General features: G+C 41.2%; 1 long non-coding RNA gene across 1 annotated transcript; it reads right to left on the reverse strand.

Annotated features, from left to right (window-relative positions):
- Positions 1-1,226: 1,226 nt before the first annotated feature.
- On the reverse strand, positions 1,227-3,384 carry LOC115540735 (uncharacterized). Its single transcript, XR_003976222.1, has 3 exons — positions 3,192-3,384; positions 2,146-2,268; positions 1,227-1,281 (listed from the first exon to the last, which is right to left on the reverse strand). It is a non-coding gene; the product is annotated as an uncharacterized LOC115540735 (long non-coding RNA).
- Between the last annotated feature and the right edge of the window lie 3,035 nt (positions 3,385-6,419).

The following is a 6,419-nucleotide window of genomic DNA, read 5'->3' on the forward strand; positions in this document are numbered from 1 at the left end:
GTTACAATCATTCATATTATTAACGCTAGAGTTTGCGCGCGTGCGTTGTGCGCGCTCAACCTCTAGTTGTAATTAAACCCATAGCAATAATGTGGAAACCCCAGTCGATAATGTAACAAATTTCTGAGAGCATAATATCATAACATTTTGACTATAATGTTACAACGTATACATTTTGGTTCGCCTATTACGTAATGAAGCAAGCATAATAATTTCCTCCTTACGTTATGAAGCAAGCGTAATAATTTTCTACATATAAGCCGTTTTTACACATTTTTGTGTGAAAGCATAACTAATTATGTTGCTCAAGTGTAACATAGTTATCTTGCATTTCAGCAACATAACCATAACTATGAGGTTCATGCTGCTTGACGTGCATGTGTGCGTGCGGTGTGTGTGTACGCGTGTCCTGCACTTCCTTTGTCTTGAAATGTCTGTGTCAGCATGCAAGTGTGTGTTCTTGCGTCTGAGCGTTTGTGTGTGTGTATACGTTTATGTATGTGTGCGTGCATGCGTGCCGTGTATGTGTGTGTTTGCACACGCTGTGTGTGTGTGTGAGCTGCAGGCTGCTTGGCACATGCGCACTGACCAACTTCAGCAACTGGTGCGACAGGCCTACTATTATAGTAGTATGATTATTAAAGGCCCACTATGCAGGATCGGCCATTTCTTCTTATTTCATCTTAGGAGATGTTATAATCCTAGATTATAATTGTTTTATCTTTGGTTGTTGAACACAACATCCGCGTGTGTGCAGTGTGTGTGTGCAGTGCGTGTATGTGCATGCATGTGTGTGTGTGTGTGCGTGTGTGCATGTGTGTGTGGTGTGTGTTTGCGGTGTCCGGTGCTGCCTTTGTCTTGAAACGTCTGCGTCAGCGCGCGCGCGTGTGCAGTGTGTGTGCGTGTGCGTGTGTGTTTGTGCGCATTTGTGTGTAGTGTGTGTGTGTGTATGCATTGTGTATGTGCGTGCGTGCGTGCTGTGTGTGCGTGTTTTTGTGAGCTGCAGGCTGCTTGGCACATGCGCGTTGACCAAGTGTGCCCAGTAACTTGTCCGACAGGCCTGCTATTACATAGTAGTAAGATCACTCATATTATCAATACTAATCCTAACAAAAACAATATTTATCATTATCATCGCTATTAATACAATAATTAATATGATGATAACTGTATTGTTATTCTATTCAAGATGATATGATTTAGACTCACTGAAGCGCAGGGAGATGAGGAGAATACTCAGCAGTCCGATGCTCACAATGAAAGTGATGTGAAACCATAGAGCTGTTCAGGAGTAGGACAAACACACACACACACACACACACACACACACACACACACACACACACACACACACATAATGTATGTATTTGGAGGAAAACATACTTTTTTGGATAATTTTTTGGACTGGATTATTTATTTTTAAGTTCCCATGGCATAAAAAAACGTGCAAGGTATCCTGCTCGCCTTTGAAAAAATGAAGCTCAGGCGCGCTGATTTGGAATGTGGCCCCATATGTCGTCATAAGGCGCCAAGTTACCTCCCCTTCTCTGCCTTGCCCGCCCAGAGAATTTGGCCCGCCAATGGGACAATGAGCTATGACCGTGCGAGCGCCACATGTGTATGTGTGTGAGAGAGAGAGAGAGAGAGAGAGAGAGAGAGAGAGAGCGAGAGAGAGAGAGAGAGAGAGAGAGAGAGAGAGAGAGAGAGAGAGAGAGAGAGATTACAAACACTGTAACGCAAGTTTTGTATACTGTTGTCTGCTTTTGGTGTTATGGCGCATAACAAATTGGACTCTCGTCTCTGGTTTTTCCACAACGAGACTCGTAGTGGGGGTTATCTCAGCCAAGGTTGAGAAGGAATTGGAACACGGCCAAAGGCTGTGTGCGCCTCGCCATTGTGAGCGCCTCGCCATTGTCAGGGCCACGCCCCCACCCTCCTCCTTGACCCGCCTCTCTCCTCCTCATTTGCATTAAAGCTACAGACACCGAAACGGCGCGTTTGGGGAATGCTCAATATGCGACTGGCTCGTAGTGGCTGTACCACGGCTGAATTTCGGGAAGGTCTTCAAATACTGTGTTAGGGGCCCACTAATATCTATATTAAAGCCTCCATGGGACCTTTAAATTCTCTGAAAAGGGCACCTACCAAATCTTCTCTTCCTGGTCTCCTCCCGGTCCAAAGACGTGTCCGGGTCAGAGATGGTGACCATGGCTCCTCTCTGACGGCTTCCACGGCTTCTGAGCTTTGCCTTTTTCTTTGCTCTACCAGCTGGAAAAACAATTTCACGTGCTTTAATTCTGACCAATTATCAGCTAGCAATCTGATACCATCAGTGTCAGGAAGTCACAGTGTTTTTCTTCTTGTACTGAATAGAATAGAAATAGAATAGAAAGCCTTTTATTGTCATTGCACGAGTCAAGTACAACGGAATTTTTAGTAAGCTTTCACAATTGGTGCATTCGAGAAAATAAATAAATAAAAATAGAACAAGTACAACAGTATACCAAATAGAAATGTAAATAATGTAAAATAAACTTACTGTTGCTCTCGTATTGAGTTTAGAACACACATATACATATTATTATTCCCTCATTATTGACATGTACGCACACATAGTAGTACACACAGAAATACATACGTACACACACAGTAATGGAGGGGGGACAACATGTGGCCTTCGTGTTACCAGGGTCTTTCACATCGGCCCACGCAGAAAATATGAGGACATGTATTATGGGATAATTTGAGATATGTTCATATTAATGACTGATATCACGTCAGTTAAATGAGCAGCCATTATTAAAACACAAAATTGTTGATTCAATAAACCATTGCCACTCTAATGTCACTTTGCACAACCATTAATTATAAGTAATGAAAAAACTAAACTTGTGTTATGCTCCCTAAAGTTACTCTGCACTCTGTTCCACGTAAATAACGTACATATATCATGAAACACACAACTACCTGAGATGCCTTGCAATAGTCCGTAACTCAGTAATCACAAGTCAAGTAAGGTAAATGTGAGCTTTTTGTCTCGAACACACACATGTCGTTATTTAGGAGAATAAATCTTTCTATACGGTCACTGGTTTATCAGGTTTGTCCCTTTGGCTTAAAACATTTTCTAAAAGTACATTTTAAATGTATGCAGATGAAAACACATTTTTTTACTGGATTATGGCACCTACCAAATCTTCTCTTCCTGCGCTCCCTCCGGTCCAAAGATGTGTCCTCAGGTTCCTCAGAGAGTCCAGGGTCCGGTTCAGAGATGGTGACCATGGCTCCTCTCTGACAGCTTCCGATGCTTCTGGAGTCAGAGTGGACTCAGGAGTCAACTCTGCTATATCAGTTGGAAAAACCACGTCAAATGTTTTAATTCTGACCAATCATCAGCCTGCAATCTGATATCAACAGTGTCAGGAAGTCACAGTGTTTTACTTCTACTTTTATTAGATCATTTGACACAGACTCACGGACGCATGCAAACACACAAGATAATTTTTTTATTGCGAGATTGTGTGTGTGGTCTAAAAGCAGTGTGGGTTTTTCCAGTAGCTGATGTTAACTCTGATGCGTATCATTTCTGTGAAGCATATCTCTTCTGCTCACGGGGATTTAACATCTACGCAAACCACTTTTATGGGTAACACTTTACAATAAGGTACGCAAAAACGTGGGTAGCTACTGAGGAACAAATGAGTAATAACAAATGATTTAGGACCATGAATAACCACTTAGGGCCCCAAACGGGGCCCTAAGTGGTTATTCAGTAACTACAGAGGAGTTACTGGTAAACGGACTAGGGGACTACTGTATTCGTTACTGAGTAACAAATAATGAACAACTGGGGCCCTAACTGGGGCCCTAAGTGACAGTTATTTAGTAACTACTGAGGAGTTACTTTAAACAGACTAGGGGATACTGTATTATGGTTCAAAAAGCTTAACTACTGGTGAACGAATGATTCAAAAAGCTTAACTTCTGGTAAACAAATGATTCAAAAGGCTTCAATACTGGTAAACGAATGGTTCAAAAAGCTTCACTACTGGTAAACAAATGATTCAAAAAGCTTAACTACTGGTAAACAAATGATTCAAAAAGCTTAAATACTGGCGACAAATGTTCCAAACAGCTTCACTACTAGTGAACGAATGGTTCAAAAAGCTTAACTACTGGTGAAGAAAGGGTTCGCGAAGGAGTAACAACTCAGTATGATGCATTACTTTACATGAAGGTACACAAAAAGATTCACTACCGGTAAACGAATGGTGAACGAATGATTCAAAAAGCTTCACTACTGGTGAACGAATGGTTCATGAATGAGTAACAACTCCTCATCAGTCCGATCCAGCTCTGCAGTCGATCCAGTGTGGGACCCAAGCCAGCCCTCAACAGCGCTTGAAGCCAAGGGCGGCAGGTTGAGAGCGAGCCCTGCAGCGGTGGACAATTGCTTTTACGATTTTAACATTACTAATGCCACCACTTTTAACATTACTACCGCCACGTAATAAACCTTAAAGGTAAATATCAATGTATGTTTTGTGAATATCTTTATTAAAATATGACAATCAACCCGTCTGTGGCCTGTTAATTTAATAACTAATTGTGAAATCCCAGGAAAACACAGTTGCTTTCATAATAAATTGGTCAGTTTGCTAATTCACAGAATGATTAATTAATACAGTAGTCCCCTAGTCTGTTTACCAGTAACTCCTCAGTAGTTACACAGAGAGAGAGAGAGAGAGAGAGAGAGAGAGAGAGAGAGAGAGAGAGAGAGAGAGAGAGAGAGAGAGAGAGAGAGAGAGAGAGAGAGAGAGAGAGAGAGAGAGAGAGAGAGAGAGAGAGATTGTGTGTGTGGTCTAAAAGCAGTGTGGGTTTTTCCAGTAGCTGATGTTAACTCTGATGCGTATCATTTCTGTGAAGCATATCTCTTCTGCTCACAGGGATTTAACCTCTACCCAAACCACTTTTATGGGTAACACTTTACAATAAGGTACGCAAAAACGTGGGTTGCTAAATGAGTAATAACAAATGATTTAGGATATGACCATGAATTACCCTTTGGGTAATTCATGGTCATGGGCCCTAAGTAAAAACTTAGGGCCCTAACTGGGGCCCTAAGTGACAGTTATTTAGTAACTACTGAGGAGTTACTGTTAAACAGACTAGGGGATACTGTATTATGGTTCAAAAAGCTTAACTACTGGTGAACGAATGATTCAAAAAGCTTCACTACTGGTAAACAAATCATTCAAAAGGCTTCACTACTGGTAAACGAATGGTTCAAAAAGCTTCATTACTGGTAAACAAATGATTCAAAAAGCTACACTACTGGTAAGCAAATTATTCAAAAAGCTTAACTACTTGTGACAAATGTTTCAAACAGCTTCACTACTGGTGAACGAATGGTTCAAAAAGCTTCACTAATGGTGGCCGAATGATTCAAAAGGCTTCACTACTAGTAAACAAATGATATTCAAAAAGCTTAACTACTGGTGAACAAATGATTCAAAAAGCTTAACTACTGGTGAAGAAAGGGTTCGCGAAAGAGTGACAACTCATTATGATGCATGACTTTGCATGAAGGTACACAAAAAGCTTCACTGCTGGTAAACTAATGGTGAACAAATGATTAAAAAAGCTTCACCACTGGTGAGCGAATGGTTCGTGAACGAGTAACAACTCATCATCAGTCCGATCCAGCTCCAGCAGTCGATCCAGTGTGGGACCCAAGCCCTCAACACGGTTTTGCGTACCTTATTTTAAGTGTTAGCTGAAAAGGAAACTTCAGGTAACATTTAAGTGTTACCTGAAAATACTTTCATCAAAATATTTTCTGAAAGCGAAAAGCGACTTAAAAAATAAATGTATCATATTGAGAACCAGATGACAAAGGCTCTATCATATCATATTATTTATCATTAAATTATGAGTTATAATTTATTATTATTAAATCAAACTCGTTTTCATATCATATTTTTAATTAATACATTATCATGCAGTGACTTTTTAATGCTTGTCTGAAACTGAGCGTCTGAGGCGAGGTCTCAAGGCAGTTTACATATTTCTGCTTAACAGTAATTACAATACAACGACTCCACCGGTTTAGTCTATTGCCAACAAATATTTTCCCAAAGTATTTGAGAGTTGAGACGTTGCTGCTGCATTGTTGCGGACGCGATCCATGTAATTGAAATGAAGAATGAGGAGTGTGTACAACAGCCGGCAGTTCTGTTGCTGCACTGTAGAATAATTCATCTGAACAGGCCCTGAGGGCAAGCACCCCAAGTATCCCCCCCCTCTCCCCCTCTCTCTCCCCCTCTCTCCCCCTCTCTCTCGCTCTTCTCTCTCTCTCTCACTCATAATTGCTTTTCTGCTTTCCAACGAACGCTCCATCCATCTGTCTCTCTCCTCCC

Source organism: Gadus morhua, chromosome 3 (genome assembly GCF_902167405.1).
Source record: "Gadus morhua chromosome 3, gadMor3.0, whole genome shotgun sequence".
Classification (NCBI taxonomy): Eukaryota; Metazoa; Chordata; class Actinopteri; order Gadiformes; family Gadidae; genus Gadus; species Gadus morhua.